This window comes from Tachypleus tridentatus, chromosome 4, assembly GCF_004210375.1.
Source record: "Tachypleus tridentatus isolate NWPU-2018 chromosome 4, ASM421037v1, whole genome shotgun sequence".
NCBI classification, from domain to species: Eukaryota; Metazoa; Arthropoda; class Merostomata; order Xiphosura; family Limulidae; genus Tachypleus; species Tachypleus tridentatus.
In genome coordinates, this window is record NC_134828.1 from 69,350,867 (window position 1) to 69,371,428 (window position 20,562).

At 33.1% G+C, this 20,562-nt stretch overlaps 1 protein-coding gene across 8 annotated transcripts in view; it reads left to right on the forward strand.

Moving 5' to 3' along the window:
• Positions 1-20,562, forward strand: part of LOC143249378 (uncharacterized) — a 350,051-nt gene that overhangs the window by 207,853 nt on the left and 121,636 nt on the right. For 5 of the 8 annotated variants that reach the window (XM_076499139.1, XM_076499134.1, XM_076499136.1 and 2 more), the window contains exon 1: positions 14,002-14,309. The gene's annotated coding sequence lies outside the window, so the exon portion shown is untranslated. The other 3 variants (XM_076499138.1, XM_076499137.1, XM_076499141.1) reach the window with 2 other exon arrangements.

Consider the following 20,562-nt stretch of genomic DNA (forward strand, 5'->3'; position numbering starts at 1 on the left):
TAAACAGGAAGTTGGCTGTTCTGGTCTTAAGTAGATTGATATTAAACACGTCCAACTTAAGTAGATTGATATTAAACAGGAAGTTGGCTGTTCTGGTCTTAAGTAGATTGATATTAAACACATCCAACTTAAGTAGATTGATATTAAACACGTCCAACTTAAGTAGATTGATATTAAACACATCCAACTTAAGTAGATTGATATTAAACAGGAAGTTGGCTGTTCTGGTCTTAAGTAGATTGATATTAAACACATCCAACTTAAGTAGATTGATATTAAACACATCCAACTTAAGTAGATTGATATTAAACAGGAAGTTGGCTGTTCTGGTCTTAAGTAGATTGATATTAAACACATCCAACTTAAGTAGATTGATATTAAACACATCCAACTTAAGTAGATTGATATTAAACACATCCAACTTAAGTAGATTGATATTAAACAGGAAGTTGGCTGTTCTGGTCTTAAGTAGATTGATATTAAACACATCCAACTTAAGTAGATTGATATTAAACACGTCCAACTTAAGTAGATTGATATTAAACACATCCAACTTAAGTAGATTGATATTAAACAGGAAGTTGGCTGTTCTGGTCTTAAGTAGATTGATATTAAACACGCCAACTTAAGTAGATTGATATTAAACACGTTCAACTTAAGTAGATTGATATTAAACACATCCAACTTAAGTAGATTTATATTAAACACATCCAACTTAAGTAGATTGATATTAAACACGTCCAACTTAAGTAGATTGATATTAAACAGGAAGTTGGCTGTTCTGGTCTTGTGTAGATTGATATTAAACACATCCAACTTAAGTAGATTGATATTAAACACATCCAACTTAAGTAGATTGATATTAAACAGGAAGTTGGCTGTTCTGGTCTTAAGTAGATTGATATTAAACACATCCAACTTAAGTAGATTGATATTAAACACATCCAACTTAAGTAGATTGATATTAAACACGTCCAACTTAAGTAGATTGATATTAAACACATCCAACTTAAGTAGATTGATATTAAGCACGTCCAACTTAAGTAGATTGATATTAAACACATCCGACTTTTTTTGTTGTTTTTGTTCTTATACACACTTTCGTAACAGATTTCTCTTCATCTGTGTTTGGAGTAGAAACGTGTGTTCTTCTTATAGTAAAGCCACAAAGGGCTACCTGCTCAGCCCACCGAGGGGAATCGAATCCCTGATTTTAGCCTTGTAAATCCGGAGACATACCGCTGTACTAGCAGGAAGGCAAGAGTAGAAACAAACGCACGAAAAAGGAAATAACTTGATGTACTTTTAAAATAAAATTTATATGTCTGAAAGACTTGAATGTAGCTTGAAGATAGCGCACTAAATAAACATAAGTGATGTATTTATCAAAATAGCTTCACAATAGTAAATTTCTTTTAGTTTACTTTGAGGATCTACTGGAGAAACAATTCAAGTGCGAACTGCCACCAGGAGACTGGTCGATTTGGTCATTACTAGACTGATAATCCTTCCAATAAAGAAGTTCAACATTTTCAACATTTTAAACACGTGTTTCCTGTTTATCTGTCTTTGGAGTAAAAATGAATACAAAAGTAAGGAGATAATATATTATGTTTTAAAAAAAAAATTTATCAATTCGAGAGTCTTGAGTGATGTTTGGAGACATTCCAGTAAATAGGCACGAGTGTGAAAACGAGTCCTATTTGCTTTGCATAATATATAAAACACACCAGCGCATGGTACCTATTGATACTTCTATGATACGTGTGCATCTTGGTAAGTAAATTGTTAGGACTGTGAATAGAAGGAGCCTCTATTCAAGACGATATACTATTGTCCACACTACACGCATTTTCAGTTGAGAACACATTATAAAAGTTACTGCCACTCTGGTGAATCGACTTTAATAACCGAAGAAAGCTCTTGCGGTGGCGAATGCTTTCTAGCTTTCTGGTCAGTCGTTTGAAATTAAGGACGATTGTTTCTAAATTCTAGGGGTCTTTGACCTAACCGTTTAGCCCACTTGAGCATAAGGTACCTTCACGGACTTGTTAAAAAGAAAGTTTTTTTAGGAACTGAATAGATTATTGATCTTCTTTTTAATTTCCTGAAAAGTATAAATACTCTATATTATTAAAATGTTTATTAGATATGTTGGTCAGACAAGAAAGAAAGTAAAGCGAAACTGATCTTCTGATTAAAATTTTAATCAGTGTACAAGTATTACCTGAAAATAATCTTCTTTTATAGAAATATTCGATTGTTCGGACGTATGAAAATTAGATAAAATGGTACATAGAAGTGCTATAGACAATTACTGGGCATTTTGAAGACTTCAAAACATTTGATTAATAAACTAAAACTGTTCAGTGCTGAAAAATAGTACTGAGAAACAAAGGAATAATCCCAGTAAATAACTACATCTTAATCGATCGTCTCTGGTGGCCCGGCATGGTCATCTGATGGTTAAGGCATTCGACTCCTACTCTAAGGGTCGAGGGTTCGAATCATAGTCACACCAAACATGCTCGCCCTTTCAGCCGTGGAGGCGTTATAATGTGACAGCCAATTCTACTATTAGTTGGTAAAAGAGTAGCCCAAGAGTTGGCGGTGGGTGGTGGTGACTAGCTGCCTTCCCTCTAGTTTTACACTGCTAAATTAGGGATGGGTAGCGGAGATAGCTCTCATGTAGCTTTGCGCGAAATTCAAAACAAACCAACATCTCTGTTATTTGATTATGTTATTTGTAAAAAATACAAAACAACAGTGCTTGTTGGTTTATGATATATTACAATGCTTTGATTATACGTATTTTATGTACTCTTACACAATAAACGTATAACAATAATGCAAAGCACGTTTATTATACAATGTATCCTGTGCCCTGAAACCTTGGACAGTCATAGCAACTATAAGGTGCACTATATATTTATAAAACTGTTCCACAAGCTTTCCAGATAGTTTTTTTTTAAACATGAATAGTTTCTTTCACGAATGTTAGCACAGAAGAAAGCACTGTTGGCTTTAGTTCAACAAAACTTTTTCCATATCTCGGTGCAAATATTTTAGATGAAAGAGTTAGTCCACATTTTCACAAGACAAAAATGTGTGTTTGTGTTTTTTTATAGCAAAGCCACAAAGGGCTATCTGCTCAGCCCACCGAGGGGAATCGAACCGCTGATTTTAGCGTTGTAAATCCGGAGACATACCGCTGTACTAGCGGGGGGTGAGACAAAAATTGTTGCCTTTAGGGCTAAATCTGGACAGGACTAACTGGAAAAGTGCTTTGAAAATATGCTCGCAATGTTAAATAGTCTTTATAAAACCAAAAATATGTTTTCTTTTAACAAACGCAAACCAATAACAACAAAAAAGGATTAAATAAAGATAAATTGTTTTTATCATTTAATGAAGTTTATATAGAAGTTTGTGTTTATTCTAACTTATCTTTTCCGTATTACTGTTATACACTAAATATTACTGTTATACACTATTTCGAGTTCTAGTTTTCAAAGTTAAGTTATCCCCTTTTGATTTTTGCCAGTGATTGTAACAAGTGTACTCTAAAGAAATGGAAAGAGAAAATCTGTTTTACAGATATAGCAAGAGAGAAAAATCCCACAGTGGGTCAGTGCTAAGGTTAAAAGCTTACAAGTTAAAAACCAGAGTTTGATAACTATGGTGGGTACAGCGTAAGTAGCCCATTGCAGAACTTTGCACTTGAACACAAACTAACAAAATAAAATAAAAAATCAAGCGAAAAGAAACGTCTTTCATCAGGTCATGACGTTCACGCGTCCCACCCTGGGACAGCAGTTAGTCGACGGATTTACAACGCTAAAATAATGGGTTCTGTTTCCCTCGGTGTACACAGCAGATAGCTCAGTGTGGTTGTGCTATAGGAAAAACACACATAAGACACTCACAATTTTTCCAAAGTTAAATTAATAAGTTGTTGTTTGTAGCTGCTTAGAGTACAGAACTCCTATTTTAGCTCTCATGTTTAATAACTAATCTATCATTTGTCATAGTAATGAAAAGGAACACTATATATTAAATGCACTCGACATAAATACTGTATTTTATAAATTATCCTGCAATGGTATACCTGTAACTCAGTATATATGTTTGTATTCAAGAAAATATTATAAACCAGTAGATGTCTTGTAATAACGCTATCTAACAAAGGAATATAGTTTCACTTCAATGAAACTTTTGTAACTCAGTCCCGTTCTCGAACATGCTCGCCCTTTCAACCGCGAGGGCGTTATAATGTGATATTTAATCCCTTTATTAGTTCATAAAAGGATAACCTAAAAGTTAGAGGTGGGTTGTGCTAATTACGTTTTTCTAGTCCATCACGTAAAAATTAAGTGCGACTACTATAGGTGGCCTGCGTGTAGCTAGTTTCACGTGACATTCTGTAAACAAACTAACAAAAACAAACTTCGAATTCAGAACTTATTACTGACCTACCGATTATGATAAACGTCCCCGAAACATTTACTTTTATTAATCGGTGATTCCTAGCATGAAGGACGTACAGGTCATGATAAATGTTCCCAAAAACAGATGATACTATCAACGCCAAGTGATTTATAACTTGATGGACGATATAATATAATATTTCTAATTAATGACTTATTACTGCTGTTTAACATTTCTCAAGTTATCTTACTTAAATATTTTAATAATTATTTTATTATTGTTAGTATTTATATTATTATTAAGGGAATAGTTCCTACAGTTCTTTATTTCTACAAGCATGAGAAAAAATATTTTGGTCAAATCTAAGATTTTTACAGCACGAGGGAATAATTTTTTGTAATAAATTAGTTTTTACTTGCATGTTTTAAAACTCACACGAGTTGTTTTTCTTTAATTTTAAATAATAAACTACACTTGTAAAATAAAAAGTAATGAAAAGTCCAATATTTCGTTTAAAGCTTATACTGTGGATACAGTAGATATGAATGAACAAGAACTGCTTCGGTAGACACTACATTTTGAAAATTACTTACTTGTTCCTAAATATTACGTTTAAGAGGAAGGTACAGGTTGGCCCTGTGGTAGGCTCTTGATTTTGTGGTACAAAGTATACTTAACACTTTAATCCTTTCGTGCTTGGCCATGCCAAATATTAATACCACAAAATATACTTAGTGCTTTAACCCTGTCGTGCTTGGCCATGGCGAATATAAATACTACAAAATATACCCAGCACTTTAACCATTTTGTACCTGGATATGCCGGATATTACCTATAAAATACATGCGATATCAAACGTTATTTGTGGTTTTTATATTCAGCTTCTTTCACAAAGTAAAATGAACATATTAAGATTTTAAATTTTCTTTCCGTGAAAGTATAAGTAACTTATGTTTTAGAAGATATAAATAAATAAAATATCAAAGTTTAACACTAATTGTCCCAGTTTGTAATCAGACAATGGAGACAACCAAATTACTCCCTCAAACAAAGTAGACTTATCCTCGACATAAACAGCCAAATTGTTAATTTTCGTTTTTAAACACACAACGTTTTGCTTTACAGCTTTTCCAGCAGCATTTTACTAAAATACAAACCGTAACTGACAGTACAAATGTTTTTCAAGCTGGTGTGTAAGACAATATTTTTTTTTTTAATTTTGAAACAATGCATGATTTTATTTCTCTTCTTATACACAGGTTTTAAACTAGAGTTCCACTAAGAACTTTCCGGTAAATAGGATATTTAACCAAAACTACGTTGTTTCTTTAACTTCTGTTTGATTTGTTTTTGTTTCACATCTCGCTACCAATTGAGTTACAATAACATATTTGTCATTGTATCATTTGTTTCGATAATGCATAACCAGAAGTTATTTTTCTCACCTGATAGTTACAATATCAATCAATATATTGTTTTATTTGAAATAAACTGGTCTCATACGTCATACTAAAATGTTGCTAATATTATATGAAAAAGTTTCGTCACTGTACACTGGTTTTGTAAACATGTTTTTATGATAAATCGCTGTTTCTTAAAATTAGTTTGTTTCGTGTTTTTATATATATATATAATGGAAAAGCAGCTTAACTGAAATTAAAACTTTGTAAAGTTCTTTATTACATGTTTACGGCTTAAGTTATGACGCTGTCTATAGCGTTTGATGACAAGAAAACACTTGTGGTTGTATTGATTACTCTAAACTTCAGGTTAGCACAGTTAAGAAACAAGAGGGAATTCTCATTAGCTTAGGCAATTCAAATCATTTTAGGCAGGATTAGAGCAAATTAATCTGCGGTACTTTTCCTCCCTTCTTATTAGCTATATTTTGTGCACGAGCAACACCAAGAGTGGGGCGCGCATACACCCGATTCGATTTTATTATTTATCAGGATCTATACCAACCTACCTTCAGATTGAATTTCTTTTATGCAACATTAGAGTAAATTAATCTATGAGATTTTGGACGTAGTCAAATACATCAGTCGAAATGGTTTGATCTTTTTCACTCCAAAACTGTAGTTATATCTCAAACCGGTCAAGAGATGACGGAGATGTGGGCTAAAAGTTTCTTCTCAAAATAAAATAAAAAAGAGTCATTCTATGAACCGTTATGTCTGATACTAATGTTTAAGAATTTCTTTACAAAAGAAACATCCTAAACTTTCCTGACAAACCTTAGAGAAATAAATTTAATTTGTTCAAACAATCCAGAGTCGTCTAAATACATGGGAACTGATTAAACGTTCTACAGAAACAACGACAAATATCTATTTTAAGATGCAAGCTAAATATCATGCCACGTATTTCAGATTTCCATATTTGGTGACATTTATTAATTATTATTGTTTTTAAATAAAAGTGTAAAGCTGGTAAAATATCTGGCGCAAAAGGGTTGAACTGCGTTATAAGAGTAATAGGCATTTCCTTACCGTGGACAGCGGGTGATAGAGTGCTGTTGATTGGTTGCATTCCCTTTGGTCATAAAGTGAAAATTAGAGATGGCGGAAAATAACCATAATATTTTTCCATAAATACAAAGAATATATCAGGTATGTATTAACTATGTGATGGCATGTGTATATCTATATATTTTACCTTTAAACGGTTAATTACTTAGATTATATCAGGGCGGTATGAACTACGTAATAACAAGTGTTTACCTGTGTATTATACCTTTAAACGATGAATCACTTAGATTATTTACATTCGGTATTTTCACCATGAGCAATACCTTGTGCAACACTTTGGCTGCACTGCTGACTAAGGCTGAAGGCAACCAATCAGTAACGCCAGCAGCTTGTGTGACTGTTCTTAGCCAAAAAGCGAGACTGACTTGGACGTTTGTAACGACCTGAACCATCAACTACAAAGTCATGGTCAGGTGATTAAGGAGCTCGACACGTAATCTAAGGGTCGCGGGTTCGAATCCCCGTCGCACCCAAAATGTTCACCCTTTCAGCCAAGGGGGCGTTATAAGGTGACGGTCAATCCAACTATTCGTTGGTAAAAGAGTAGCTCAAGAGTTGGCGGTTGTTGGTGATGACTAGCTGCCTTCCCTCTAGTCTTACACTGCTAAATTAGGGACAGCTAGCGCAGATCGCCCTCGTGTAGCTTTTCGCGAAATTCAAAAACAAATAAACATTCAACTACAAAGCATAGTATGTTAATTACTAGACTACGCCCAGTGCATTTGAAAAAATAAAAATTATAATAATTTATAGCCCTAAAGAAGCATTCGTTAAAATTCTCACAGCTAATACAATATTTATCCGGTTGATTTCACAAATGTAGAATCACGCGAACATTTTAAAACTTATTTCAAAATTCTTTATTTGAAAGGCAAGATGAAAGTTTTTATTTCACCATAAGACATTTGTTTTAATTCATGTACGTCTATCGTTATTGTTATGCGAATACCTTTAACTTTGCAGAGTGATTGTGATATTGCCCAAACACGTGCATTTGTACGAACATATTTCTTGTTTCCATCCTTTATAATTTACATATTGTTAATTAATTTCGTCGTACAGGAAACAGAATGGCTGTATTTTTGTCAATACATACTAGACATACGGAATAGATAATAACATTGTACAGCAGTGGAGGGACAAAATGTAATTACATGAACTTTAATTAACAAGTGGTTATTTTATCGTATGATACGGGAAGAAATAACATTTCCTGCATCAGAACGAAACGCATAAATGTTGTTTTTTTTCTTTCTTGCTAACCAATTTTTTCTTTTGTGTTTATAATAAGTTAAAATAAATACATGAGATAATTTATATTTTATGTAAAACTAGGTTTTTATTTATTGTGAGATATAGTTGGAAATTTGTAAAATGATAAAAGTGCTTTTTATAAAACATCTAAAATATATTTACCGTTCTTTTTTATTATTAAAACTACACAATGGACTATCTCTGCTTGCCATCCGTATCGAAACAGATTTTTAGCGTTACGAGCCCTCATATTTCTAGCTGATTCACCGGGGACGGGAACGTATCATTCTTGAGAGCAGCGATAATAAAATGTTGGTCTTAAATCTTTTCGTGTATAAAAGTAATTTTAAGTCTCAACAGTCTCAAGTTTTACAAGCGAGTACGTTTTCTATACTTATCGTATCCATGTGAGGGTGAATTTTACATTAATATTACACAGAAACAGCTAGGGTACAAATATATGAAAATTACAATAAAATCTGGCATATAATAAAGTATGTTAGAATTACGCCATTTTTATTAGGATTTCTCTTTGTGGTCTTAACAAACAAAAGGCTTTAAAGCTGCTGTCGATTATAGCAAGGTTTCAAAAATTGTTTTTAAATGAAAAATACAACGCAAAAATTAATCAATGCATATATAAATGTTGTACATTCTCAGAATGGGACCATTTCAGTTTATGAATATTGTTTTTTGAAAAAATCAATTAATACGCAGATTTTAATGGAGGCTAGGTTAAATTTACTTATCGTTTTTAAATCAGAAGTTTGATAAACGTCTTACAAATTCCTGGTAAATAATTCAGTTTCTTTGTATCTGTATAGTTTTAAATAAACAAGAGTTAATACGAATGTTGTTTAAATTTTGCTTATAAAATTCGAGTTTTTGCGTTTTGTTTTATCGAATTTTTACTCGAGAAAACAAATACACACAAACGCATATATAACTTAGGCCCTGTCAGTTACACCAGTTTAAAATTTAATATAAGTACTTTCTGGTACTACTTTCGAAAACTTCACTTTCCAATCTGCTGAAGTTGACGGCTTTTTATTTTAATTTGTAATCACTACGGCAGACTTAAACTACAAAATATATCGATGTTATTTGGTTGAGAATATTGTCTGGAAGATTTCTTTATAACAATAAAAAAGGAGTACTGTGGAAGCAGTTTGGCAAACCATATTGAAATAAAGCCCATGAAGGTTTGTTTGTTTTGTTTGAATTTCGCGCAAAGCTACTCGAGGGCTATCTGCGCTAGCCGTTCCTAATTTAGCAGTGTAAGACTAGAGGGAAGGCAGCTAGTCATCACCACCCACCGCCAACTCTTGGGCTACTCTTTTACCAACAAATAGTGGGATTGACCGTCACATTATATCACCCCCACGGCTGAAAGGGCGAGCATGTTTGGTGCGATCGGAATTTGAACCCGCGACCCTCAGATTACGAGTCGAACGCCTTAACCCACCTGGCCATGCCGGGCCGACATCAGTTGATAAACACAAGTAAATCTAAAAGGCCAGATGTTTGTTAGTTCAGTGGTTCTTAACCTTGTTGGAGGTACTGAACCCCGGAAGTTTCGTACTTTGTAATTGGAAAAATAAAATATGATTTTTTCAAATTCAAAACATATGTAGATATTTTATTAGTGCACAAAATGAACCATGCATCAGTTGCAAACAATATCACTGTGTTCAAAGAACAAAACCAACAAAACATGAATTTCACACAAAAACAAAAACTCAATGAATATTTACTACAAATCAATGTGACTTTTACTATTGCCAATGCATGCCTGTGCAGAACAAAGTGCATACAATGATGTGCGGTGCATCGAATTTCACCAGCGCACCAAAGCCAGAGTTTCGTCCCAGCATGGCTGGAGCTCCGTCCAAACAAACTGCAGAAACCATATCCCACGAAAGATCGTTGTCTCTGAAGAAGTCAACCACAAGTTTCTTCACGTTGGCTGCCTTAGTTGTTGTTGTTGTAAGAGGCTTACAAAATCAAAAATTTTCTTTTATCTCGTCGTTCTTCACATAGCTCACAAATACAACAAGCTGGCTTAGATTGGAAACGTCGGTGGTCTCGTCCAGTTGAAGGCTGAATTTTGCTGGACTTTAAATCAGACCTGCAACTACTTGAGCCAAGATGTCATCGCTCATGTCATCTATTCTGCTGCTGATGGTGTCATTTGAAAGAGGAATTTGGGATAACTTATTAACAGCAGCTTTTCCCAGCATGATATTCGCCATCTTCAACGCAGCTGGTTTTACGAGTGCTTCATCAATGATGTGTGGTTTGCCCTGCTTTGCGATCAAGTACGCAACTTCGTACGATGCTACAAGAATCGGTTTGTCGATGGGTACAAAGCCGAGAACAGGCAAAGTAGCCTTTTCATCGAACCTGGCTCTCTTTACTTTGAATTCAGCAAGCGTTGTGTTCTTGTATTTCCCATCTCCATGCAGCATTAGGGAGTGTTCTCTTAGTTTTGCCGGTGTTAGACTAGAATTGTTCAACTTGGCATTGCAAATCATGCATTGAGGACGCTGACTCCCATCATGTTTCGTTATACACGTGAATTTATATTGTGCGTATTCGTCCGACCACTTTCTGTTTTTGCTCGACATAGTTAGTATAAAAGGATTGAAAGATTAAGGGAAAAAATCACAAATGACGCACGATTACTACAGTCACAAGTCGACTGCTAAGCGCACGAAGTTCCATGCAGCACAGATATTAAGGCCAAGTGATGTGACGTGATCAGCCGCAGCCAAAGATGGACAAGTGAAGCATGACGTCACGAATCATACGAGTGGAGTGAACGGAACCTCCGCCGAACCCCTTAGACTGACTAACCATCCCCTGGGGTTCGATTGAACCCAGGTTAAGAATCACTGATTTAGTTATATGTATGTAGATCAAAATTAAAAGAAAGCATGCAGTAAAAGCTGCATAGTTTTTAAATGAAATAAAATATTTCAGGCCTAAAGAAAAACATTTACTGGCTCACTTTTGTTGTCATGATAACATGGCTCTTAAGTGTTTCATTGCAAATTAATCAGAGCAGTTCCAATGCATACTCGAGACCCTGCGTATTTACACTCATTTTATCTGGAGCCATTCTCTTGTTTATTCGGAACCTTAAGCATGTGATCGCAACCTACCCGGAACAGTTACTGTGAACACTCGAGCACCTAGAGTGTTTCATCTCAAGTTACCTGGAGTCTTTCTGGTGTTTACTTGGGGTCTTAAGTGTGTCATCACAGGTTGCTCGAAGCAGTTTCGGTGTTTTCTCAGTTTCTACTCTAAATGACGAGAAGAAATACACTGTATGAGTCATGCCGAACAACGACTATTTGAAAGTTAAATACAAGGTTAGTAAGTCATCAGTTCGATAGGTAAACCACATCTATGTAACTAAACACTCAACTTTGACCCACATCCGGCAAGTTAAGTTTACTTTGTATTTTTCAGTTTACGTCCACACCTTACACAGTTTCAACATTACACCCTTACTCCTGTCCAAGCGTCGAAAACACTTGGGTTTCATTGGGTTTATTTTCGTGCAGTTTCAAATGTCTCGTTACCTGTGATCTTTAACAAACAAAATCGATGCTATACGTTAAACATTTGAACTGATAGACTGATCAAAGGTTAGTGAAAGCTGGAAACAACTGGTTTCCATTTATTTTAAAACCACCAGTGGGCGCCATACTAGAAATAGTGTGTCTTTTATGTCTTTTCAAAATCATAACATTGATCAAAACTACACAAGTTATAAAGCAAATAAAGTTTATTATGGTTAGTTTTAATATGGTTTTACCAGGGAATAGTGTTAAATGTGATGAGTTTACTTTGTTGAGAACTGATTATTAAATATTAATTTAAGCGTGAGATTGTTTAAAAATTGTGCCTAAAACGTTACTTCTAAATTCTTCATATATTACCAGAAAATTCTATATGCAAAAAATAGGCTTACAGTAAGTTATTATTCCAGTATTTCTCATGAGTACATGTCTCTTTATTCAGTTTAAACGTATACATTTAAAACTAGAGGTTTATTACACCTAATTTATCAGTTTCAATTAGAGATTACGTCATAATAAAATCAACACGGTACTTTTTGTTCTTATCTAGCACAAGGATGTATATTAAGATGTTGTATAGTGATGGAAGTTCCATTTCTGGCCACTAGGGTGTTAGTATTTCATTTTTAGAGATATGTATTTAAAATATTATAAATATATTTGAATTGGATATGTTTAAAGTTATTTTACTTATATCATTAAATATGCAACACGGTTTTTAAAATAATTGATAGTTTTCAGTGTATAATTACTCACTGAAAACCAGCACTAAAAACATCAACAGTGTATTTCAAAACAAAATTAAGAAAATAGTTGAATACACCACCGCTGTGATTCGTAATACGTAATGTATCAAAATAAGTAAAATGTGTTAGTTTTCTGAACGCGATATAACATGGTACGATAAACATAAGCCTACGGCTGTATTTTGAGATATTTATAGGATATATATATATATTCAGCTTGACTTCAAACGAGTAGAAAAGGATCACCAACAAATATCAAACTTCAAAAATAAAGCTGTTGAATTTAATTGGATATGAACTGATGTATTCAAATATACTGTCACGTTTAGTTTTGTTAATACTTCTTAGGAAGCGCGTGTAACGGAAATAAAAAGAAGTATAATCGATTAAAATCGTTTTTAGAAGGAGTTGTTTTATTATTTTTATTTTTATTATTTTTCTTCCACATTCACGGAATTATTGTAATAAGCTGGTTCGTTTCAGTTGGTAACACTTTTGGACATACATTTTCGATAGCCACGTAAAAAGTAAAATTTTCGTTGTAAAAGTGTATTAATTTCTATTCTTCAATGCAAGAAATAAATGACTTTGTAACATCCAAATATTGTCTTTATTTAATCAAACACTCAACGATTCGCTTTACAGCTTCTTCAGAAACAATCAGTAAAACAGAAACAAACCTCACAGTACAAAGTTTCAAATACAAGACTACTATTTCTACTATTAATATGTGTACTGTACACCAATATGCACTATAGAAATTATGTAAGCTCAATTATTTGTCGATGTAATCTTTTATTTTGTTAGTATTTATGGCAAACCTGCTATAACTATTTGACACTGTCCTACTTTTAATCTACTGATCAGAGAAAAGACAGTTAGTCTGCAACATCCTACCATCCATGTTAAGAGACTGCCTGTCACTCACATAATTCATCCACATCTTAGTTTTTTTTACTTAGAGTACAGACAATATTTCTGTGGTATTACACTGTCAACCCGTGTAAAAATATTTATTTGTCTATTAGTATTTTTATTGTCATTTACAATTATTGTTTGCTTGCTTACACGTTGGATTTATTAAATTAGCTCAAACTTATTTTTAAAGTGAATTATGTAATTAAATCTAAAATAAACAGACATCAAATCGACTTACCTTATCGGTTTAGTTGTCCAAATTCACCATTCTTTCGCCTCTACTTATAATAATGCATTATTTCATCGATTGGCCAAACCCAATCTCCCTAAATGTTATTTCAATAACAAACATTTTGAATATAAAATTATACTAATGTAAAAAACACCTTATTTAACAGCTGTTGCTCGCAAATAATGCTGTTTTCTGTTTTGTTTGTTTGTTTTTCAGTCTAGTGCAGCGTGTTAGACAAGTTTTAACCTTGAAGAGAGCTGCCGCAAGAGGGCAATACTGCTCTCATCCAACTGTGAGTAATACTGTTTGAATTAGGTTTAGTTAGTATAAAGGGAGGCGTCGTGCGTGTTTCTTGATTTTGTTGCACTTTAAATAATAATAATATTACGTAAATAAATATTATTTCATAAAGTAACAATATGTTATATTTGTATTGATATTTATTTCGACAAAAGGATGGCAATATTAAAATACATTGAGGTAGAAAGTTACAAAAACACTCGGGAAACTAGTTTCATGATATAGGCCTCCCGACCACCACATGTACGATCTCAACGCTGTACACCTGGACCGGGGATTCTCTCGAGCCCTGCTACTGCTGGAAATTTCCAAGGTAAGAATTTTATTGTACACCTAACGGGAAAGTTTGGAAGATTGTGATTGTGTTGTGACTACATAATTGTTAAATTCAAAGGTAGTAATCGAGGCTTCAGTCTGCAGGACTTTTAACATTAAATTTAAAGTAACTCGTCAATCGCTAAGTAGGTCTTTAATGTTTGTATTTAATAATTTAATGCTTATGTGTGTGTGTGTCTGTGTGATCAATGCTTATATATGTATATCTACACAATTTATATAATTACACCTAGGTGTTATACTGCTCTGTCTGCAACACATAAAATACAGTGTTTTAACAATTCGGAAATAGTTAAATTCTATCGTATATCATGCTCTATATATTTGAAACACCGGTTGTGTGTCAGCTGTTGCGTGTTGTTAATGGTATCTAAATGTAGAATATACGAATCTTTCTATCTACCAACTTAATACTATTAGTTGATATTTTTCATCATTAAACAACAAAGTTATCTGATTGTCTTTATATGTTTAATGCACGGTTCCCATGTGAATCTTTATCTAAAGTAGGATTTCATTGGATAGTAGGAAGCTAACATTGTGATGTTTAATATAATGTCAGATCTGTAAAAGATTGTATATGTTTTACACATTATATACAGAACACGACTTACTTCACTCCGTTATTCTAATTATTTAGGCCTGGCATGGCCAAGCGCGAAAGGCGTGCGACTCGTAATCCAAGGGTCGTGGGTTCGCGCCCGCGTCGCGTCAAACATTCTCGCCCTCCCAACCGTGGGGACGTTATAATGTTACAGTCAATCCCACTATTCGTTGGTAAAAGAGTAGCCCAAGAGTTGGCGGTGGGTGGTGATGAGCTGCCTTCCCTCTAGTCTTACACTGCTAAATTAGGGACGGCTAGTACAGATAACCCTCGAGTAGCTTTGTGCGAAATTCCAAAACAAACAATCTAATTATTTACACATTATTTTTATAATACTTAGCTTCTTGAGTTTTGTACAACTTCTAGTGAATAAAGCGTGGTTTAATAATTATCAGTTTATTGTACTGATTTGTTAATTTCTCGCATATAACATTTATATGTTCGTGTTCAGTATGCAATCAAGAAAAGTTTCTGGCTGTTAGCTCGCCTATGTCTTTGAAACATCAGCCGGTGTCATCATTACGCATGTGCTGAGAACTACTTTTCTATCGCATTAATTGGTTAAAGCAAGTTACACATATTTGGCTCAACTCCAAAACTTCTCCAATCGAAAAACATGCGTATTTTCAATCGCTTTTTTTATTATTTCCAATCAATTAAAATTTATTTAAAACCAGAAACTTATCTCATTGAATTGAAGAAGAAAGCATGTAAAACAATATAGTCGGACAGAACTGGAATTATACTAATTTAAATTATTAGTTGTCACGAGGCACGAAAGATAATTATTGAAAAAAGTCCAAGAAGATGCAACAGTTACGTTTAAAAAGCAGAAAAAGGACCAATCCCAAGATCGCAACATTCTTAATATTTCATAGCTGGTTTCAAGAGTTAGTTCATCTGAAGACGTGCTATTCAGCCTATTTCATACGCATATTTATTAAATCATTCACTCGATCCTAATAATGCTACACGAAGACTGATAGAGTATTTTACTATTTATGTGACATAGCCTGCTCAATCCTTTAATCAAATGGTCTGCAGTGCTTGTATAGAAGTTATGGGTAAAGCAGTCCACATTCTATAACCTTTTCATTTTCATGCAGGCGCACGAACTTATATCAAAACCTACGTGATTCTTTTTATATGACTTAAAGGGAGAGATTTTCTATGCATTCTGTATTTATAATAAGTTGGGAAATACAAGTTCGATAGGTAGCAGCAAAGTAGCAAACATTATGTCCCTTCTTCCACGTAATTTTTTTTACTCCAGTGGGTCAGTATTAAGTTTAGGAGCCTGCAACCCGAACATCCACTGTGGACAGACCAAAGATAGCTCATTGTGTAATTTTGTGCTAAAACACCACGTTAAGAATTTGAATTTAGTGTCTACTTTATTCGACAAGATATGAGAAACAAGAGTTAAAAATGCTTGTTTCACAACCGAGATTAATCTCGCTTCGTATTCTTAGAAAAATATAATAAAAAGATGTTATTCAGCACAGCTCCTTAGTTTCATCATCAAACTAAGATTGAGGAATGTTATTTAAATTTTTCTTCTTATATTTGCATCCACTTTTCATGAGAAATCGGCTCGTATATCATAAGGTTAACTTTTTACTGCAGCTAGAAATAATGTATACATGCATTTGAAAATATTCTGCTTTGCCTAAGAATGACCTAAATGTAACCTTTACATTAGGATTGGTATACACTTGTAAATGTATTAGAAAGCCTTTGAAGTTTATGTATTTGCATATTTTCAAAGAAACTCTTACTATGCGTGTGTATAAATGTGTTTGTCTCAGTGATCTTTACCTAAACCGAACGTTTTGCCTTTGGCTTATGGTTGAAAAAAAAACACGTCAGAATAGTTTCCTTTAGGTCACGTGAGAAAGATAGATTTCTGGAGTAATTTTTCGTAGCTTGTTCTAAACCGCAGTTATTGTACTGTATTGTATACTTAAATAGATGTAATTGGTACGAAATCATTTTATATGAAACTTTGAAAAAAGCGGTCACAAAAGTGAAAGCCTGATACATGTAAACCAAAGTCATTTCATGTGAAACCATTGAGATTGTTTTCTTTCTCAACAATGTTAATATTTGTTTAACAAGAATGAAATTAGCTAACTTTATTATATGAAAACTTCTAAGTATTTGATAAGAATAAATTTGTTTTCTGGAAACCTGAAAATGACAATAATAACATATGATAACAAATACATAGTTTGTAAAGCTTTCTTGGAACATTGCTTGTGTTCCATTGCGAGTTGAAAGTGTGTAACATTTTAATGTAAGTAAACTAATATATTTACCGTAGCTTTTACTTTGTTGCTAGGCAACTACATGTGGTTCAATCATTTGGAGTTGTGTGAATGGCATATACGTCTGTCCTTATGTTAAAACGACGGCAAGATTAACAATAAGAACCGTTTTTAATGGTACAAATAACTAAGCTGCTTTACGAAAACATATACAGTTTGGCAGAGCCTGTCAGCAGCCAAGGACAGGTCTTACCACATCAACGAATATCTATCAAAATAATGCAATAACCCGATTATAACTTAACAGGCGATTGCTATTCCAATGGTAATTTATTTGGCAGTCATACTTTACAAGGTTATTATACATTGAACATTTCCTCTGGTATAAGAACACTTTCCACCTCTTACGGAATGATTTAAGTTTTACTGTATTGTTCAGGAGGTAAGGGTGGGGGTGATCAGATAACAAAAATATTGTTGCAATACGTCTTTGTACGACGTGTATTATCACGAACATTATAACAAACAAAACCAGACTCTGGCCCTTTGACTACGAGATTTGTGATCTGGGTCTAAGGTCCACGTTCTTGAGTCTCGTTAAAAATAGTGTTTTGTTTACATTGTAACCAATGAGAGTGAGAAAGCAATGTTGCGAATTTCTGGACTCATTACTGATGTTGAGAAATAACTGTTTTTCTCAGGAGAAAAAATATTTTGTTTATTACAAAAATTAGGATTTTAAAAACCTGCAAATAGAAATGATTTTTTTTTTTAAATTTCGCACAAAGCTATGCAAATAGGAATCATAGAAATTCAAATAAGGCATTATTTACTCAAACTACAAAATGCTATTTTTATTCCATCAAATGTAATTCTAAGTAACAGTATGGAGCCAAAATAGAGGTTTATAGTATGAGTAAATAAAGTTTACAATATTTCCAGCCCCTTGTTTCCTTATAGTTTACGGTCCCTATTTGTAGGTTTTTAAATTCCCAATTTTTTTATTTATCTTGTTTGCTGTCTTTTTTTATGTTCAACTATGAACAAATGATTACTTGATATGGTGGCTAAACATATACACTGTAATTAGAATAAGTACAGTTAGTACCTAATTGATACGGTTTTCACTTGATACATAATATAGCGGTTGGCTCCCTAAAGAAACCGGTTACATAGTGTACTAAACATTGAACATGTTACAGTCATCTAATGTTCATCTATCATTGGCAGGTAATTCCTGTTTCACCCTGTACGTAATTTTTATACAGGAACAACAGATATTTGTTTTTTAGCTTATATGAAACAGAAGAAACAAATCGACTTTTCAATACCCCTACGACCTTCACAGTATTTTATTTAGTACTCTACAAAAGGTTTGGATGAAATATACCAAGCCGTTTTTGTTGTAGACTAGTGAGGTAATAATAAAAAAAGAATTACAAGCGAATTTTCTTTTCCCTGTAAGTCTAACTGTAAGTTTGTATATTTTTAAATGTGTATAACCTTAGCGATCAATAATGAAATTATTGTTTCAACTGCATCTTTACTGTTTAAGTGTTTTTAGCCCGCACGTTCTATTAGGGTTTTGTGCAATTCCTTGTGATCTCTATCACACTACCGTGTTTCACGATATTCAAATTTCATTTATAGTTCTGTATGATGACATCATTTCAGTTTCCCAACAATAACAAATAATACGTAACAATAAAGACAGCAATAAAAATACTGCGTGATGACAATAAAGATAAAAATAATAAATATTACGTGAAAATAAAGCAACAATAACAAATAGTACCGGAAAATAAAGCATCATTGATAAATAGTATGTGAAAATAAATAAAAATAACACAAAGTATGATAATAAAGGATCAATAACAAATATTACTTGACAACAAAGCAACTATGTAAAAATAAATAAAATTATAATAAATGCTGCAATAAAGAAAATAGCAAACAATATGTGACAATAAAGTCAAAAATAACAAATACCACGTGATATTAAATCACGTATTGCTGTCTGTTGTTTTTTCTCTGTGTAATAGTGTAAACCGACAACTTCGTGAATCACCTGAAAACATTTCTAGTTCGTTCATCTTTTCTATTGTCTTGATGCTTATGTGCATTTACAATACAAAATGTAATCAAAAGGAAGTTGAGTCAACTAAATAAATTAGAAACACTTATAGGTTACTTTAACAAATACATATTGACAGGTTTTTGATTAAGCAAGCCTATTTTTGTTGGTGTTGAAACACGTAGTCCATAGTTTGATAGATGGGTCGAATTCCAAGAACTTCATGAACAAAGTTTCCCCTTTTGGCAGTACTGCATTTAGGTTAATTTTTAAAATTGCAGGTTGAGAAGAAAGAAAGCAAAAGCTACGGTGGCAGTAGGAGATGAAATTGGAATGTTCATTGGAGTCATGAAGGGAAACGTTAAAACATTTTTAACTCAAGAGAATGAAGAGCATGCTTTTGTTGGCAGTTTTGGAATACAGCCTAAACTAAACAAGTTTAATAATACAAGTTTCCTTAAAATGGAGAAGAAAAAGCTTTTACTTTACTTTATCCATGCGCTGTGTTTGTAAATGATTTTTTTTCTTTTAATTTTGATGATCGTAACAAGGCTATTTTGTTTTCATTATTACACTTCCACACATCAACTCTAATAGTTGACTTGATTTTCACATTTACCACTCGAGGTCTTACTGACGTGAACAGTTAATTATACGTTGTAGTTTTCTTCCAAACTGAGACCAGGTTGTAGTATTTTTCAATTATTTCAAAAGAAAATCTGTTATTTTCCATTTAATTTTACATTTTACTCAGTAATCTAAGGAAATTGGTAGAGAATACCAACAAATTAATTTGTATATCCATGCATTTCATTATATGGAATGTAATTGTTTTATCTTTAATTCCATTACAATCAGGGTTTTCTTTTTGCTTTAGTTTCTTCTGTAATGATCACAATACCAGTTACAGAACAAGTTTTCCATGGTATTAAGGAACCATTTCCATCAAATTCAGTTTTATTGATTGCTAAAATTTGGTAGTAAAGACATTATTATTAGTTTTCCAAATGTTTTTTTCCGAAATACCTGCAACTGTATCATTTGTTTTTAAGGTAAATTAAAAACAAGTATTTTTTTATAATTGTACAAAGTTTGAAAAAGTCACTTTTTGGACACTTTTGAAACTACTGCGAGATTTAAACTGTGCTTAATAGTTTAATAAAATTTATAAACTATAAAGTAACCTATAATATATGTATAATACTTTGTTAGGATGCCTTAGTGGGTCAGCAGTAAGTTAACCAAGTTAATATTTGGGGTTTCATTCTTTTGTGGCCAGAGTGTA